General features: G+C 46.5%; 1 pseudogene; it reads right to left on the reverse strand.

Annotated features, from left to right (window-relative positions):
- LOC148220240 (F-BAR domain only protein 2-like) overlaps positions 1-20459 on the reverse strand; it is a 69266-nt pseudogene that overhangs the window by 228 nt on the left and 48579 nt on the right.

The following is a 20459-nucleotide window of genomic DNA, read 5'->3' on the forward strand; positions in this document are numbered from 1 at the left end:
CATTGGTGTCTTACCAGAGGCAAATCTCTTCTTAAGGAGAGAAAGTCGATAGCCAGTGCCTACTAGCTCTACATCTATTCCTGAAAGGGTGTTTCCTTCACTAACCAATTGCACTGCAAGTGTTGCTGGTTTACTAGGTCCTTCTGAAAGTTCAAATTTTGCTCTGAGGGATCCAGAACCTATAAAAATAACAAAACTGAAAGGCTGGTTGCTTTTCAAGACCGAGGTGATGTCCCAGAATTTTTAGTAGTAAGGAGCAGAACTAACATAGTGATCTTTAAGAGCTATTCCTAGTGGCAGTCCTACATAGATTTTCAGAAGAGATGAGAGTACAACTCTTTTTTTCCAATACTCTGTTTAAGACAGTGACTAGTGAATGATTTAGAGGAAAGCAATACACATTTCTACAAGATTATACTCATAGAAGAATGTGTATATCAGACAGCCTGGTAGTCTCCTACTACATTAAATACCTGATTGTTCCCTATACTAACCATTTATGCTTCCTGGTTTATCTTGTATGTAGTACTTTTCTTTAGCAGATTTTCAAGTACATTAGAATATTTAAATGCTGTCATGATTTGCCTGGATGAATGCACATGAACAAAACCATTGGAAGAAATGCAGCTGAACAGTAATTTGGCAAGAGGAAAGTAATTATCATTCTTATAATAAATGCAAGGTTTGATTAAATACATTTCCCAAAAACCAGTTGCTTTTTCATAGACAATGGCAAAATTCACTTCAGTGCCATTATAAAGTAGTAATAGTTCAAAATTGCTTTAAGTATACCTTTGAAGTCAATGTAAGACATAAAACCCCCCAACATTAATGTTGGTCTCATTTTCTAGTTCTTAAACAAGACTTGTTCTTGCAAAATATGCTGGGAAAAAAGATTTAAACAATGAATTAATGGAATAGTGCAAGTCAAGTATTTTTATTTATTTAAAACAGTCAGTAGGAACTGCTAAGTGAGGAGGAGAGCTAGTAACTGAAATGTTACTAGGGTAAAAGCAGGAATTGATGAATGAAATTGTTTTATGCAATGGTTTGTTCTTGGCTTAAAGTCCATTTCCTCAATAGGTCTGTCACAACTTGGATAAATTGGAACTTCTTTCCACTGTGTTGGGGGTTGAATGCTTCGCTTTTCTTTCTGTGGAATTTCTCCCATTGTTATGCTAAGTAATTGTGGCTACACCTTAAAACGACAGATAATGTTCTCTCGTAGGGGGGTGGCTGGAGGGGGAGGGGGGGGGAACCGGAAAAGGAAAGGTGGGATAGGGGGTCTGGAGCTGGGCTCGCGCTCTCGCTTGGCTCCTGGAGTGGGAAGACAACCTGGGCTCTGCTCTGGCATCTTCCCCTGCCATCCCAGCGCTGAGATCCACGCTCCCTGCCTTTGGACATCGCTCTGCTGCTCTCCCAGCTCACCCTACTACCTCCGGACACTCCGCTGAGCACCACGACCGACACCGTGAGGGGGGAGTAACTTTCCCCATCCCCGCTCACCCCTGGGCCGCGGCCGCCATCACCCAGCCCTCTTCAACTGCGCGGGACCTGCCCTGCCCCCACAGCACCGGTAACAGCACAGGGAGACGGCCTGCGGCCAGAAGGGACTGGAGCGCAGCTAGACTGTTTCTGTTGCCAATTTTTATAGCTGTTGTTGTTTTTTTTCTGCTTTGTTAAATACCAGTAAAGAACTGTTATTCTCATCCCCATATCTCCTGCCTGAAGGTGTCTGAATTGGACCTAAAATAATTAAAAGGGAGGGGAGTTGCACGCTGCATCGCAGAAAAGGGGCTCCTGCCTTTCCTTAGACCATACCTGTCTTTCAAACCAAGACAGATTTTGGCGCCCAACGTGGGGCATTGCCTGAGGGCATTGAGAGAGGGGTAGAAAAGGGGATAACAGTTCTTAAATTACCCAAGCTTGTGGTAGGTGACACCATGCTGTCCAGCTTACCCTGGATTGGCCTCCATGTGGTCACTGCTATATCTCTCCCATTTGCAAGCCCTTTTTTAAACATGAGTTTCATAACCAAGGTTACTGTGGCTATTATCCAGTTTATTATGTGGGTTGATCAGTTGAGGAATTCATGGATTTTTAATTTTCTCTGGAAGATGGCCACATGGATTCAGAGCTATCACACTCTAAGTGTGTGTTTCTGGGGCTACTTCAATAATGGTACTTACTGTGAGGAAGTGGCAGCAGGTGAAATTTTTTCTCAACCCATCACAGGGTTTTTGAAGTTCACCCCACCAGTCTTCAAGGGGTTCCAATCCACTTTAAATGCTAATGACATTATATTGTGGCTAGTGTTGCTTATATCCCTGTTAAACCTGTTCTATCTAACATTCAGAGATAAGGGGAGATTGACTTGGATAACAACCCTGATACCTACCCCAGGGATTAGTGATGTTACCCCAGAGCCTGATCCTGTCCCAGAGACTAGGGAGGTTACCCCAGAGCCTGATCTTGTCCCAGAGACTAGGGAGGTTACCCCAGAGCCTGATCCTGTCCCAGAGACTAGGGATATTACCCCAGAGTTTGACCCTGCTCCACAGCCCACCTCGGAAAGGAACCACCCAGAATGGGTGGGGGTGCTAGCAAAGGAGATACGTGAGATGGGCCAGATGCTGAAGGAGTACCTCTCCCCAGCTGGTGAGAAACCCTCCCCCTGCCTTAAAGAGGGAGACTCTGGTGGTGCAGCAGTGGGACCCACAGATGTTACATCTGTCCAGGTTCCAGCTGAACTGCAAGGGCACTCACAGCCAGCAGCAGTTGCCCCTGTGGAAACTAGGAAGTCTAAGATGAAAACAAGGCACCTAGATAATAAGGGTCAGGAAGGGGGCCCCTCACAACCAGCAGGGGAGCCAGAAGTTGAGATCATCACCGAGTCCCTGTCATACGAGAGTCTCCGTAACCTGCGAAAAGACATTGTACGACGGGGCCGTGAGGCTTTTACAACCTGGTTACTGCGGGTCTGGGACCTTATGGGTACAGGTGTGCAACTGGATGGTACTGAGGCAAGGAATTTGGGAGCCTTGACCCAGGACTCAGGTGTGGACCAGGTATTTGTAAGGGAGACAGGTCTCCTTTCCCTCTGGGAGCGACTTTTAATGAGTGTGAGAGAGAGATTTGTCCACAGGGAAAGAATGCAGGAGTACCACCAGAGAACACGTTGGAATACCCTTGAGGAAGGGATCCAAAAGCTGAGAGAAGTGGCAGTACTGGAGGTGCTCTTTGGGAGGGATGGACAGCATGACAATGACCCTGACAAGGTCAGGTGCACAGGGCAGATGTTGTGGAATCTGGCAAACCTGGGCCCATCTCAATATACCCCCTTTATTGCAATGATTGATGCTGATACCAACCAAGTGACAGTGGGTTCTGTTGCCAACAGGCTCAGGAATTATCAGAGTATGATGGCTGGCCCAGTGCAGGCTCATGTCTCTGCTGTGGCTAAGGACCTCAGAGAGGAGTTTAAGGAGGAGATGAAGGAGAAAAGGGAAGAGGTGAGGAAGATCAGTGCAGCACCAGTGAGAGTCATGGACCCCAAAAGTAGAGCCCAACGCCCCCCAGCTAGGGAGAGAGGGTACACCCCACGTGCTGACCTGTGGTTTTTCCTACGTGACCACGGGGAAGACATGAGAAGGTGGGATGGGAAACCCACTTCTGTCCTGGCAGCACGGGTGCGCCAAATCAGGGAGGGGAACACCAACAGAGGGAACTCCACTAAAGTGAGGGTAGCCTCAGCCTCCCATGGAGGTGCAGGGTATTACAGAAGGGAGGATGATCTGTCAGATCCCCTTGAAGGAACCTCCAGTATGTATGCCCAGGAGAGAAATAATAACCAGGGCTAGAGGGGCCCTGCCTCTAGCCAGGGAGAGGCACGGGAAAACCGGATCTTTTGGACGGTGTGGATCCGATGGCCTGGCACATCAGAGCCACAGGAACACAGAGCATTGGTTGACACTGGTTCACAATGTACATTAATACCATCAGGACATGTCGGAAAGGAACCTGTTTCAATTGCTGGGGTTACAGGGGGATCTCAGGAATTGACTCTGCTGGAGGCTGAGGTGAGCCTGACTGGGAAAGAGTGGCAGAAACATCCAATTGTGACTGGCCCAGAGGCACCATGTATCCTAGGCATAGACTTCCTCAGGAATGGCTATTACAAAGACCCAAAGGGACTCAGGTGGGCTTTTGGAATAGCTGCTGTGGCAGCAGAGGGCATTAAGCAGTTGAACACCCTGCCTGGGCTATCAGAAAACCCATTTGCAGTGGGACTCCTCAGGGTGAAAGAGCAACAGGTGCCAATTGCTACCTCAACAGTGCACCGCCGGCAGTACCGGACGAATCGAGATGCCGTGATCCCCATCCACAAGATGATCCGTGAGCTGGAGAGCCAAGGGGTGGTCAGCAAAACCCACTCACCCTTCAACAGCCCCATCTGGCCTGTGCGTAAATCGGAAGGAGAATGGAGATTGACAGTGGACTATCGTGCATTGAATGAGGTGACTCCACCACTGAGCGCTGCCGTGCCGGACATGCTGGAACTGCAGTACGAGCTGGAGTCCAAGGCAGCAAAGTGGTACGCCACCATTGACATCGCCAATGCATTCTTCTCCATTCCTCTGGCAGCAGAGTGCAGGCCTCAGTTCGCTTTCACCTGGAGGGGTGTGCAATACATGTGGAACCGACTGCCCCAGGGGTGGAAACACAGCCCCACCATCTGTCATGGGCTGATCCAGGCTACACTGGAGAAGGGTGGAGCTCCAGAACATCTGCAGTACATTGATGACATCATTGTGTGGGGGGATACGGCAATGGAAGTATTTCAGAAAGGAGAAAAGATCATTGAGATTCTGCTGGGAGCCGGCTTCGCCATTAAAAAGAGCAAAGTCAAAGGGCCTGCCCAAGAGATCCAGTTCCTGGGAGTAAAGTGGCAAGATGGACGGCGCCAGATCCCCAGTGAGGTCATCAATAAGATCACTGCAATGTCTCCACCAACCAGCAAGAAGGAAACACAAGCCTTCCTAGGTGCCATAGGCTTTTGGAGAATGCACATTCCTGAGTACAGCCAGATTGTGAGCCCTCTTTACCTGGTCACCCGCAAGAAGAACGATTTCCACTGGGGCCCTGAGCAGCAGCAAGCCTTTGCCCAGATCAAGCAGGAGATCGCTCATGCAGTAGCCCTTGGCCCAGTCAGGACGGGACCAGATGTGAAGAACGTGCTCTACTCTGCAGCCGGGAACCATGGTCTGTCCTGGAGCCTTTGGCAGAAGGTGCCTGGTGAGACGCGAGGCCGACCACTGGGGTTCTGGAGCCGAAGCTACAGAGGGTCCGAGGCCAACTACACTCCGACGGAGAGGGAGATCTTGGCCGCCTATGAAGGGGTCCAAGCAGCCTCAGAGGTGGTTGGCACAGAAACACAACTCCTCCTGGCACCCCGACTGCCAGTGCTGGGGTGGATGTTTAAAGGAAAGGTTCCCTCAACCCACCATGCCACTGACGCCACATGGAGTAAATGGATTGCCCTCATCACACAACGTGCCCGTATTGGAAACCCGAATCGCCCTGGGATTTTGGAGATAATTACCAACTGGCCGGAAGGGGAAGACTTTGGCCTTGCCGACGAAGAGGAACAGGAACAGGTGACCCGGGCCGAAGAAGCCCCACCATATAACCAACTGCCAGCAGATGAAACACGCTATGCTCTTTTCACTGATGGTTCCTGCCGCATCGTGGGGATGAACCGGAAGTGGAAAGCAGCCGTATGGAGCCCCACACGACAGGTTGCACAAGCTACCGAAGGAGAAGGTGGATCGAGTCAACTTGCTGAACTCAAAGCTGTTCAGCTGGCCCTGGACATTGCTGAAAGAGAGAAGTGGCCAAAACTCTACCTTTACACTGATTCATGGATGGTAGCCAATGCTCTGTGGGGATGGCTGGAAAGGTGGAAAAAGGCTAACTGGCAACGTAGGGGAAAACCAATCTGGGCTGCCAATGAATGGAAAGACATTGCCACCCGGGTAGAGAAGTTGCCTGTGAAAGTCCGTCACGTAGATGCCCATGTCCCCAAGAGTCGGGCTAATGAGGAACACCGACACAATGAGCAGGTAGATCAGGCTGCACAGATAGAGGTGTCGCAGATAGATTTAGACTGGCAGCACAAGGGAGAGTTGTTCCTGGCTCGATGGGCCCATGATGCCTCAGGTCATCACGGCAGAGATGCCACATATAAGTGGGCACGAGACCGAGGGGTGGATCTAACCATGGACAGTATTTCTCAAGTTATCCATGACTGTGAGACGTGCGCTGCCATCAAGCAAGCCAAGCGGGTGAAGCCCCTCTGGTATGGGGGGCGATGGTCCAAATATAAGTATGGAGAGGCCTGGCAGATTGACTACATCACACTGCCTCAAACCCGCCAGGGCAAGCACTATGTACTGACCATGGTGGAAGCCACCACTGGATGGTTGGAGACCTACCCTGTGCCTCATGCCACTGCTCGGAACACCATCCTGGGCCTGGAAAAACAAGTTATTTGGAGGCATGGTACCCCTGAGAGAATTGAGTCAGACAATGGGACTCATTTCAAGAACAGCCTTATAAACACCTGGGCTAGAGAACACGGCATTGAGTGGGTGTACCATATCCCCTACCATGCACCAGCTGCAGGGAAAGTTGAACGGTGCAATGGCCTGCTTAAAACCACCTTGAAGGCACTGGGTGGGGGAACTTTCAAGAACTGGGAGATTAATCTACCAAAGGCCACCTGGTTAGTGAACACCCGAGGTTCCACTAACCGAGCAGGCCCTGCCCAATCTGAGCCCTTGGGAATATCGAATGGAGATAAGGTTCCAGTGGTACACATGAGAGGTATGCTAGGAAAATATGTTTGGGTGAATCCTGCCTCCAGCAAAGACAATCCCATCCATGGAGTTGTATTCGCTCAAGGACCAGGTTGCACCTGGTGGGTGATGCAAAAGAATGGAGAGACCAGATGCATACCCCAAGGAGACCTTGTTTTAGGGTGAAATACCTATAGTACTGTGCCTATGTCTCTAACTGCATGTATGTATATATAATGTAACAGTTTAATTTGATATAGCATATTAGTATGGGAGAAATTCAGGGGTGGATAATGTTGGGGGTTGAATGCTTCGCTTTTCTTTCAGTGGAATTTCTCCCATTGTTATGCTAAGTAATTGTGGCTACACCTTAAAACGACAGATAATGTTCTCTCGTAGGGGGGTGGCTGGAGGGGGAGGGGGGGGGAACCGGAAAAGGAAAGGTGGGATAGGGGGTCTGGAGCTGGGCTCGCGCTCTCGCTTGGCTCCTGGAGTGGGAAGACAACCTGGGCTCTGCTCTGGCATCTTCCCCTGCCATCCCAGCGCTGAGATCCACGCTCCCTGCCTTTGGACATCGCTCTGCTGCTCTCCCAGCTCACCCTACTACCTCCGGACACTCTGCTGAGCACCACGACCGACACCGTGAGGGGGGAGTAACTTTCCCCATCCCCGCTCACCCCTGGGCCGCGGCCGCCATCACCCAGCCCTCTTCAACTGCGCGGGACCTGCCCTGCCCCCACAGCACCGGTAACAGCACAGGGAGACGGCCTGCGGCCAGAAGGGACTGGAGCGCAGCTAGACTGTTTCTGTTGCCAATTTTTATAGCTGTTGTTGTTTTTTTTCTGCTTTGTTAAATACCAGTAAAGAACTGTTATTCTCATCCCCATATCTCCTGCCTGAAGGTGTCTGAATTGGACCTAAAATAATTAAAAGGGAGGGGAGTTGCACGCTGCATCGCAGAAAAGGGGCTCCTGCCTTTCCTTAGACCATACCTGTCTTTCAAAGCAAGACACACTGTAAGTATGGAAACTCATATATTCAAGTGTTTCAAACAAACATTGCATCTGCAATGACTGCAAGGACTGTGACATCAACTGGACCTCAGGGAAAGGCAGTTGGGCAGAGGACAACTGTTGGTACATTACAAAATGCTATATAAATTACCACTCTGGAGTTGTACATGGTCAAAACAAAAAATAACAAAAATGCTGGTGAAGAATTGTCTATAGTTGAGTCTCAGTGCAGGACTTTGGATTTTTTTCTTTTCTCCAGTTCTTCCACTTACGTCTTTCTACTTTATCTCAATTGTTAACGTGGAAAATCAGAACACAGATATTAAACATTTCCTTTTCAATAACTGCTCATTTCCAACTAGCACTGATGTAATTATTTCCTTGCCCAGTCTAAACTCTTTTAGTGGCACTAGCTGCTTTCAAGGGGCTTCACTATTTTGCTTTTTATAATTAGTTAATATTTTTACATCTCACTGGAATCTCTCAGGAGGAATTTCATTGAAAAGGTGAACTGATAAACAAGATATGGCAAGTGTAAACAGGCATGTAGACATAGAGGCTAAAATGATTACCTTTTTACTGTTATCATTTGTCTGTACAAGAAAACAAAAGAGTTCAACTTGCCTCCATTCTCAGACTTCTCTGAAATGCTAGATATTTTCCAATAATCTTTCATCTGATCTTCATTCCTGTAAGGCAATGGAAGGTTACTTAAAAGCATCGATTTTTAGAATTTTAATTATTTATATTATTTTCCCAGATTTACACTGGTACCTTACAGACCATGCAGCACCTATAACCTACATCTCTCAATGGAGGTTTATAAAAATATTTCATCATTTTAAGGTGAGTTTGTGGGAATCTATACAAAGCAAACAGGAAAACAGAAGGGTATATCTGCATTACCCCTGAGCTTGCAACAGAGCTCAGACACACATAGCACCTTTTTATACAGTTAACACTGTTCTATGCCCAGGTTATGGCTCCACAACTAAAAACCCTCTGTGGTCTCAAAACGTAAGGCCAGGCCAAAAGTGCTGGAAACAGTTTAAAAGCTGGGTCTTTATGATGGTATGAGGGGGAGCACTATTGTTTGTTCTCCCCTATGTGAGACTCCTTGCTGTGTGAATTTTATTCCATTTCCATTCTAGTAAAACAAATTGGCAGAAGTGACTCAGAGTTTAAGCTAACTTCTGGTGCTGGAAAGGGGAAGAAAAGCAAAGGGAACCAAGAACCATAGTCTCTAATTTGACAGGGCATTTAAACTCTTTCAGCATTTTGCAGCTGTTCCATCAAAGGAAAGTCAACAACTTAAAGCTATGAGAAGCATGAAGTGATGATAGGTTTGAAACTGTCTGACACTGGTGTAGCAGGAGTGAAATGCTCACACAAGTAGCATAGATGGTAGTGGTTACTTGCAGGAGGTCGAATCAGAAACCATTTATTCTTAAAAAAAAACAAAACTCTACCATCAAACCCACTGTGACAATTGATAAAAGATTCGTGTTAATCACAAAAGCATTAGGGTTTGTATAAACCAGAATACTAAGCTCTAAAGTGAAGCATGGACACTAGATAAAGGAAATTATATGATTAAATAATTCTGTTTAAAATCACCTTGTTATATTATCTTGTATTATGTTACATTATAATATGTTATGTTATATTTTTCAAATAAGTTGTATTGGCTACCAGCTTGCAAAATTTGACTTCTCAAAAAGCCCTTCCTGCCTTTGTCTGATCAATACTGCCTATCCCAAAAACCAGACCTCCAGAACTTCCCTGGTGGTCATCTACAAGGACTGGATGGCTATCTGTGACTAATTATCACCCAAAGGCTTTGTGAATTTGTGTACAACGAGAAACCACAGTATAAGAAGAGGCTGCAAACCAAGGTTCGGTGGAGCGTGGAGTGGGCGATGACCCCTCACATTCCCCAGCGCGCTGCTTGCTCTTTCTATATCAAATAAAGCAATCTAAATTTTGCTGAATATCGAGACTTTTGTCTCTCATTTATAACACCACTAGACTAAGCATATAGTAGGAGACACATACTAGAGCTGCCTGGGACATGACTGTATTTTTTGGTCGGCTTTCAAGGCTCAAAATTCCAGCCTTGGGTAGTTGCCTAGGTAAAAGAGAGAATACATGGGGCTCAAGTCCCTTACTCTGATGAATCTGAAATGAAATTGTCACTAAGTTTTGAGTCTTTCTAGGTAACACTAAGTGTTCTGAGTGGACATTCCTGCCCTCACTCAGGTTTCATTACTGAGGGGTTTGTTGAAGAAGCCTGAGCAGGGAGGGAGGAGACTGGCTTCACCAAAAGTTCCAGTCAAGTTGAGGAGGCAAGACACTGAACCTGCCCTTGCTCAGAATAAACTTAAGGTGATCTGGTTAAAAGTATTGCTCCCTTGAAATACCAAGTCAAGAAAGATTCTGTCTTGGCAGGATTTTTTCAACTTAAAATGATATTGTATTCCCACTTTGTCCAATTGTCTCGGTTTGAAAGACAGGTATTTTCTAAGGAAAGGCGAGAACCCCTTTCCTGAGATGCAGAGTGCAACCCCCTCCCTTTTTTTTATTTTAGTTTCAAATCAGAGGCTGTCAGGCAGGAGATATGGGGATAGGAATAACAGTTCTTTACTGATATCTAACAAGGCAGAAAACAACAACAGCTATAAAAATTGACAACAGAACAGAACAGTCTAGCTCCGCTCCAGTCCCTTTTGGCCGCAGGCCGTCTCCCTGCGCTCAGTTACCGGTGCTGTGGGCAGGGCAGGTCCCGCGCAGTTGAAGAAGGCTGGGTGATGGCGGCAGCGGCCCAGGGGTGAGAGGGATGGGGAAGTGACTCCCCCCCTCACGGTGTCGGTCGTGGTGTTCGGCAGAGTGTCCGGAGGTAGTAGGGTGAGGTGGGAGAGCAGCAGAGCGATGTCCAACGGCAGGGAGCGTGGATCTCAGCGCTGGGATGGCAGGGGAGCTACTAGCTCGGAGCACGGGGCGTCCTCCCACTCCACGAGCCAAGCAAGAGCCCGAGCAAGCCCGCTCCAGACCCCTCTTCCCCCTTTCCTTTTCCGGTCTCTCCCCGCCCCCTCCACCCACCCCCTGCGAGACAACATTATAGTTTCTAAGGTGTAGCCACAACTACTTAGCATAACAATGGGAGAAATTCCACAGAAAGAAAAGGGAACAATTCAACCCCCAACACCAATTAACACATTTAAATGTATTGTCTCCAGAAACATCAGAACCTTTCTGATAAATACACCAGGCTTATTTTATTTCTGAACCTTTCTTTATAAGGCAAATATATCAATAAAAGTCTGACTTCCCAAAACTTGATATTCTTTGCCCTAGTAACCTTTACGTTGAAATGACCCTCTTGCTCCTATCGAAAATAAACAGTCCAGGAATTACATTACAGCTGGGCAAGTACCTATGTGCTGCCAAACCATAGGCACAGTGATTGAATTCTGTTGACCTTTTGCTCCAAGTATGTCACATTGCCTAGCCCTGCTATCCTCTGCTGTTTTCACAAACTTGTAGAAACAATTATCTGAGATGTCTCACTTTCAATTGCTGCTGTAAATGGTCTGCAGGCTTAGAAGGTGGGGCCAGGTAGGTGTGAGTCATATAATAAGCAGCATGACACTTGAATTGCGAGACAGTGCTACCTGGCTCATGAAGAGCTCCTCAGCTACTGAAGTTTGTTTTAAAAATAATTTGAATTATAAGCCAAGTTTTAAGCTAGAACCATCAAGAAATATGCTTAAGAACTGCATTTATTCTACTCTCTCTCTCTCTAACCTATATATATTGATATGTTTAATACATACACACACAGATATATATGTTTTTTAACCATTGTGCTGGTTTTCTATTAATTTCTTTTTTGATAAGGAACGAAAGGAACCAGTTATGGAAATAATTCCCTGTAAGGACCTTGGCAGCTTCCTTTAGACCTGACAAAAAAACAATCGGTGGCTGATTTTTAATATTGACACATTGTTACACCAATGAAAAAGTTAGATGCGCCTCTGTGAATGCACATGTAAAGATGAAAAACCCTGAGAATCCCTCTTTTGCTTCTGGCTTCTTAGCAGGTAACTAGTCTGGCTGGGCCTGGCAGGGCCGGGGCCAGGCCCAGCCGAGCTGGGACCTACCTCTGCTGCAGCACTGGCCAGGCCAGATTCCCCCCCCGCCCAGCTCAGCCAGGAGGGCCTGTGGTGCTGCTGAAATGCTGCCACTGCTGAGTTTCGCCAGAAACAACCAGGCAGGGGGAGGGAAGACCATCAGCCCACAGCTAGAACTGAATGCAGCAAAAGACAGAAAACTGTCACAGTGTAAGCTGGCTTGTACTGGGCAGTTAATCTGACTACTGATTGGATAAGTAGCCTGGCTTAAAAGGACAGCCCCCAAAGAACAGAGATAGGACAGGATTAGAGACAGACAAGGATTTAATCCAATGAGTTCCAGCCCTGGCTGCAGAGAGCTATTGGTCAGAGGGCTGGGCAGCCCGACCTGGGCACCAATCACAGACGCTTGCCCAGGAACATTGAAAGGGGTATAAAAAGCGAGGTCAGAACTGAATAAAGGCTTTTGTCACATAGATCACAGAGTGTGGGGTTTTTCTGTCTCGGATCCCACGCCGTTCGAACTCAACAGAAAACATTCATGCAGCCAAAGCAGCCACCACTGTTTCTTGCTGGTCCGCTGCTATCCAGGCCCAGCCCCCAGTGCAGCCTGAAATACTCCACTATGACTACTCTTGCCGCTGCTCAGGCAAGACATTTACTTTCAGTGCACAGATGAGACCTACAGACCTTCCATCCTCTCTCAAGTGAAAGAAAATGACAGAGTGAAGACACACAGAGAAACAACATGGAGACATCGAGTCGGAAAAGAAGGAAGAGTGAAGTCCCAGATGGGAGGGAATGAGGAGATGCCTTAAGCTGAAATTCTCTTGTAAGCTATGGTGATGGACTAGGATATATTGAATATCCCTATAAGTCATAGAAAAAGCATGGGGGGTGGAGCTTTCACATTGTAGACATGAGCAAAGGCATCCATGCTAAAGCAAGTAGATGTTGAAATAGCTGTGGTACCATGAGAAGCTTGAATGGAGAGAGAAGAGTGATGAAGACCCTTTGCCCCCAGGGAAGAAGACCTCTGTTTCCAGAGATGAAGATGATCTCAGAGTTAGATGAATGTGGAGGGAGCAGAAAACACAGAAGAAAGTTTCCCTGCATCCTCAGAACAAGCTCCTTGGAAAACCATAGCTTAGAGATAAGAAATGGCTTGTGAAATGGTGAATACAAAAGGAATTTAGCTTCCCCCCCCCCTTGGAAGACCCTCTTATCTATCTTCAATATTAGTGGTTCATTTTCTTTTAGTATCCATAGGCCAGCTTTGAATGCAAAATCCCACAGGGATCGGTTAGAAAGTAGAATTCCCTTGGTAATTGGTGCAAACTGTAAAACCCTCAAAAGATATAAAAACCCCTGTAAAACAATAGCGGTTGGTATATGCTAGATAGGATGCCTTCATAGAATAAACTATGGATTTATGCCTTTCTGCATATGCTGGTCTCTTTTCCCCGCTGGTCTCAGAGTTCACCGCGAGCCAAAATTCTATCTGGGCAAGGCTCGGGAAAGTGCTCCATCACTGAGGGCTGCAGAAGCAGTCTCAGGGAGCCCAAAGGGACCTCGAAAAACCCCCAACCAGTGACAGATTGTCAGGAAAATTAATCCACTAACACCAGAGGTTTATGTCCAAAAAGGAGACAGAGGAGTCCTTTTTGCTTTATTCGAATAAAGGGAGAGGCCATGGGACATTCCCCTGGGATCTCTCAAATTTTCGGAGGACGCAGCCTCCTTTTTATCCTATTTTCCCAGCCGCATTTCCCTCTCTCTTTCCCCATTGGCTTAGGTACTTGAGAGGCACAGACTTCCCAGAACGCCTGATACCTGAAATTCCCCTCTAATGTATAACCCTCCCTTTTAATTTTTAATTCTTACAGAATTCATAGTTTTCCCCCCCGTTGCTTCTTTCATCTTTCGATATCCAATTTCATTTATCAGCAGCCCTACAGTTTGTTTGTAAAGGCAAATATCTCTTTCCATTCATCAATCAGTGGAATCCATCCCATTGTTTCTTTTATCTCTCAGTGCTAGCCTTATCTATAGGCTGATCCACAACTCATTTGTAAAGACAAATTCAACATTCCTCTCAATCCCTCCTCTTTTATTGTTTAATAATTGTCTTTACAAACTTTAGCTATCATTGACTTAATTTCTTGTTCCTGAGTTCTTTTTGGTTTTGTAATTATTTGGAGTGACATCAATTTTTGTCCTTTTGTAACCATTTCTGGATCAGTAGGCGTGGCTATTACCTGCATCCCTTTGATCACATGTTGAATAAGTTGTACTAAGCAAGGTTTTTGCTACTTTTTCTCCTAAGGTCAAAACAATTATTTTCCCATTCTTGGCTCCAACCTAACTGATAATATAAAGGTAACATTATTAAGAGAAACATTCTGATTGTGTAATCTAATTTCCTAACTTAATTTTTACTTTCACGTTGTCTTTCACACCACTTGTGGCGAGTGAAGGCACAGAAACAGCTTAACATAAAGAAAACAATGACAGCAAGGGTTGGCCCCCAATGACTGGAGATCTGAGAGGAGGGATGCCCACACAGACTATTTCAGCAGGCAGTCTGTGGGTGGGCACACGAGGCTTCCCCCGATGTCGACGCACTGGCTGCTGCTCCAGTCCACTCCTGCGGAGTGTCAGTCGCGGCTTCCCGTCCTTCTCCTCCAGCTGAGATGTCCAAATCTCTGGGGCTGCAGAGACCTTGACCCGAGTGTGATGGGTCCACCCGTGTTCAGCTGTCTTGACGGCTGTTTCTGTGGTCAGCAACACCTGGAAAGGTCCACGCCACTTCGCCACTAGTGGTGCTTCTTTCCAATCCTTAACCAGGACCCAGTGTCCCGGTTGGATGTTGTGAACAGCAAAGTCCAAAGGTAGGGTCTGTGCCAGCTGAGCTTCCTGTCGAAGAGATTTCACAAGAGACAGTATCCGAGCCACATATTGTTTTAAATACACATCACTTATCTCTATCCCCGCACTCGGCTGAGAATTACAAGGGTAAGGAATTCCAAACATCAATTCAAAGGGAGATAACTGAATATCTCCCCTGGGTCTGGCTCTTATCCTTGCTAAAGCCAGGGGCAGGAGCCGCACCCATGGCATTTTAGTTTCTATCACCAGCTTCAGGAGATGTTTCTTTATTTCTCCATTCATCCTCTCAACCTGGCCCGAACTTTGTGGATGCCAGGGGGTATGGAGGTTCCACTGTATCCCTAAAGCAGTCATAACTCCTTGAAGAATTTTTCCTGTAAAATGAGTTCCCCTATCTGAATCTATTGCTTCCACCATCCCATATCTTGGAATTATTTGTTCCAAAAATATTTTAACAACTGATGCTGTAGTTGCTGACACAGTTGGAAATGCTTCTGGCCACCCGGTTAATTGACATACTATTACCAGAAGATATTTAAATCTTGCCACTCGAGGCATTTCAGTAAAATCCACCTGGCATCTCTGGAAGGGATGTACTGCCCAACGCCTCCCTCCCCTGGCCAGTTTCTTTGTAACTTTGTTGTTGGTTTTAGCACAAGTCAAACAGCCTTCAGTGGCTCGCTTTGCCAGGCTAAAGAGACCAACAGCAGCGTACATTTTGAGGAAGGCTTCTGCCAGTCCTCGGGAGCCCCAATGACTCCCTTCATGAAGCTGTTTTAACAATTGTAAGGCTAGAGCTTTTGGTATCCACTGCTTACCATCCCTTGTAAACCAATTATTTTCTCTTTTCTCTGCCCCACTCTTTTTAATTATCTCAAGTTCTTCTGGTGGAAAAGAGAGTTTCTCTGGCAGCGGTGCAGTTACTGGGAGCAAAGGCAGGATCTTAGAGACTTCTGGCAACAATGCAGCTTTTCGAGCTTCTTCATCAGCTAGTCGGTTTCCTATTGCCTCCTCCGACCATCCTGCCTGATGCCCCTTAATGTGGATTATCGCCACCTTTTTTTGGTAAATTTACTGCCTCCAATAGGCGAGAGATTAAGTTCTCGTGAGCTAATGTCTTTCCTTTGCAGCTTAATAAACCTCTTTCTTCCCATAGTTTTCCAAATGCATGTATTACCCCATATGCATATTTAGAATCAGTAAAGATATTTACTGTCTTGTCCTGGTATAATTCACAGGCTCTCACAAGCGCGTACAGCTCTGCTGTCTGAGCTGACCAGGTGTGTGGTAACCTCCCCCCTTCCTTTAATTGCTTCCCATTTACGATAGAGTATCCTGTAAATCATTTCCCTTTTACCACCTTGGAGGACCCATCAATGAACACATTCTCTTCCTCAGGCCAGGGAATATCCCGTAGATCTTCCCTAACCTGTGTCTGGAGGTCTATAACCTGGATACAATCATGGATTTCTTCCTGGCCCCCCTTTTTTCCAGGGCCATTTAAATAAGAGGCTGGATTAAAAATTTCCCCACCTTTAAATTCTAAATCCTCCTGTTTTATTAAACAAGATTCATACTGTAATAATCGAGCACTCGTCATCCACTTAGAGGCTCTCTCAGTTAGCAAAGCTTTAATCTGATGTGGGACTTGAACAATGAGATACCCTCCCCTTGTCAGCTTTCGGGCCTCAGCCACCATCAGAGCTGTGGCTGCACAGTTCTGCAGACAATGGGGCCAGCCTCTGGCCACCGAGTCTAACAACTTAGAAAAACAGGCAACGGGCCTCCGTGTTCCCCCATGCTCTTGCACCAAAATTCCTTTAGCATGACCCTGTTTGACATCCACATATAGCTGAAATTCTTTCTCTGCATCTGGAAGAGCCAAGACTGGGGCCTTAACCAATTTGTCCTTTAATTTCTTAAAGCTTTTCTCTCCTTCTGGTGTCCACACCACGACATTAGGACTGTTTTGAGTTAAAAAGTTATATAAAGGTCTGGCCACCACAGAAAAATCCTCGATCCATGCTCTACAGTACCCCACCAACCCTAAAAACTGCCGTAACTCCTCTTTAGTCTGGGGTAATGGTACCTGTAAAATCCCTTTTATCCTTTCTGGATCAATACACCGTAACCCTTCGGACAGAATGTGTCCCAAATATTTGACCTTCTTTTCTACCAACTGTGCTTTCTTTTTGGATACTCTAAGTCCCTTTTTTGCAAGAAAATTAAGCAGCTTTACAGTAGCCTCTTCAACCACCTTTTCCTGTTCCCCTGATAAGAGCAAATCATTTACATATTGCAACAACTTGACTCCTAAGGGTGGAGTAAACTCTCTTCATATTTTCTGCAAAGCTTGCCCAAACAGAACTGGTGACTCTGTATATCCTTGAGGGAGTACTGTCCATGTCAATTGTTGTTTTATTATTTTCCCTCCTTCCTCCTGTTCCCACTCAAAAGCAAAATACTGTTTACTATCTTCTGTGATTGGACACCCCCAGAAAGCACCCTTCAAATCCAGTACAGAATAATACTGATGTGAAGAAGGGATTTGATTTAGGATTGTGTATGGATCTGGAACTGTGGGATGCCTTGGTTTGACAATCGCATTTATTATTCTTAAATCCTGCACCATTCTGTAGGTTCCATCTGGTTTCTTAACCGGCAGGATAGGAGTGCCATAGGGAGACATACACGGCTCTAAAAGACCTGCTTTTCGCAGGGACTCAATAACAGGCTGTAACCCCTTCTTTCCCTCCCTTGAAAGAGGGTATTGCTTTTTAGACACCACTTGTCCTGGTTGCTTCAAAGTAATTTGGAGAGGCTCTATGTCCAGTTTCCCATATTTCCCTGGAGCTGCCCATACTTCTGGATTTATTTTAGCATAAGCCTTTTCAGACATTTTACACAAAGATATCACAGTTTCGGACTCCGTGTCACTTCGTACAATACTAATTTGCATTCCCATTCTAGCCATCAAATCTCTTCCCAGTAAATTACAATCACAATTAGGAACAAACAAGAATTCATGCAGTTCAAATCTGTCCCCCACATCTATTAACAGCGGTTGAATAAAATGCACTCGCTCATCCTTCCCGCTTACTCCTTGAATAACCAAGGATCTTTTTGACAATTTCCCCCCCTTAGGTATAAAATTTAAGGTGGACCGAGACGCCCCCGTGTCTACCAAAAAACACACCTCCTCTCGATCCGGACCCACCTTAAAAGTTATCAAGGGCTCCTGAGTGGTGGGTCCTTGGTATAATAGGAGCCCCCGACACCCCTAACAATCCATTTCCATTATCTTCTGGACTTCCTCCTCCTGAGGGTCCAGTTGGTTCTGCAGACTCTCGTTTTTCAAATGCCCTTCTGCCCTGCAGACAGCACACTGGTTCTTCCCCAGCCGTTGTTTGGGTCGGCTGTCCCCTGCCGAGGAGGGAATCCCTCTGCCACTTCCTTGTGGCCGACCCCGTTCCCTCTGTCGCTGGGGACCCCTTGGACCCTGCGGTTTATTCCTCCGGGGCTGCAAAAACTCTGCCATCATCCTTGCTTTAGCTTCTGCCTTTTGCTCATCCCTTCTTACATATATCTGCTGTGTTTTTCTAACCAATTCCTCTAGAGGCTTATTTTGCCACTTTTCATCTTTCTGTACTCCTTTCCTTATATCAGGCCAGGCTTTAGTAACAAATTGTACCTTAAGCAATGTGTTGAAGGCTGGCCCTTCAGGATCCATCCCCCCGTGCTTCCTCAAGGCATCTCTAATCCTCTCCAACCAATGAGAGGGGCTTTCCTGTTTCTCCTGTTCTAATGACATAGCCTTAGCTATGTTGTTAGTTCCGGGAGCTGCTGACTTGATTGCCCTAATCAAATAAGCACGGTAATCACGGTGAGCCAGACTGGCCTGGTTATTTGGGTCCCACTGGGGGTCTGCCTGGGGGATGGCATCATCCACCGTAGGTGCATTGGGTCCAGCCCCCCCCCTCCGCTGCTTGTGGATGTTCATCCTCTCACAGCTGCCGAGCTTTCTGCAAAATCATTCGTTTCTCTGATGACTCAAACAAAATTCCCAAAAGAAAATCCCAATCCTTCCATGTATAATCCGCATTTCCCAAATATTCCTCTATCTTTTCCCCCACCCCTATGGGATCATCCAAATATGGGGGTAATTCTTTTTTCAACCCTCTTATATCCTGGGTAGTGAGTGGTACAATTACAAACCCAAATCCTCCCCCTTGACCCCCCCAAAGGAACTTGACAGAGTGGCATCCGGTGTACCCCTATCTCTTGGGGGGCTTCTGATGCCTTAAACTGAGTTCCTCTTCTAGTTCTGGGGGGTGATACAACATGCTGCTCCGCTCCCCCTACACCATTATCCTTCTCAGGTGAGGCTGTAGGAATAATATTTCCCTGATCCCCTTGCTCTGAAAGTTGAGGATACAGACGACCTGCAGCTGGCTCTGAGTCAGCTAGCAACACTGGAGGACAAGACGGGGGAAGGTGCTGAAAAACATTCCAATCCTCACCACTTTCCTCTAAATACCTTCACAAAATTCGACACAAATGAATTTTATCTGTTCCATAAGTAGCCATATAAGTCCCCTTGCCAACTTATACTCTGGCCACACAAAATAAAAATATTTTACCATCATTTCCATAGTTATTTCTGGGTGAATATACAATCTCTCCCAAGACCTCAGCATTCACCCCAAGGGACTCTCCGGGGGTATTATGGGATCATCATCCCATTTTCCGGGGCCCCTTCGCGGCTTCACCTTTCCAACCCTCTCTGGGTGCCCCGTTTTACCTGTGCTACCCTCCATGGGTGCCCTCCCAGGTTTGTTCCCCGAAGATCCCATTTTACTCACCGGTGAGATTTTCAGTGGTCCTTCCCTGCGGACTCTTCACGGACCCCCCTGGTCCGCCACTCGTCTGTCTCCTGGACAGTCTCGGGAACCCAATCAATCGCCCGGTGCCAGCCGGCACCAAGGGGAGCTGATCACCCAAACTGGGTGAGACGTGCCTTCAGCTCCGCTCGCCGTCCGCCGCCCCGGACGGTGGAAAGATCCCGGACGAGCCCCCAAAATTGTCAGGAAAATTAATCCACTAACACCAGAGGTTTATTTCCAAAAAGGAGACAGAGGAGTCCTTTTTGCTTTATTCGAATAAAGGGAGAGGCCATGGGACATTCCCCTGGGATCTCTCAAATTTTTGGAGGACGCAGCCTCCTTTTTATCCTATTTTCCCGGCCGCATTTCCCTCTCTCTTTCCCCATTGGCTTAGGTACTTGAGAGGCACAGACTTCCCAGAACGCCTGATACCTGAAATTCCCCTCTAATGTATAACCCTCCCTTTTAATTTTTAATTCTTACAGAATTCATAGTTTTCCCCCCCGTTGCTTCTTTCATCTTTCGATATCCAATTTCATTTATCAGCAGCCCTACAGTTTGTTTGTAAAGGCAAATATCTCTTTCCATTCATCAATCAGTGGAATCCATCCCATTGTTTCTTTTATCTCTCAGTGCTAGCCTTATCTATAGTCTGTTCCATAACTCATTTGTAAAGACAAATTCAAC

Source organism: Sturnus vulgaris, chromosome W (genome assembly GCF_052056855.1).
Source record: "Sturnus vulgaris isolate bStuVul1 chromosome W, bStuVul1.hap1, whole genome shotgun sequence".
NCBI lineage: Eukaryota > Metazoa > Chordata > Aves > Passeriformes > Sturnidae > Sturnus > Sturnus vulgaris.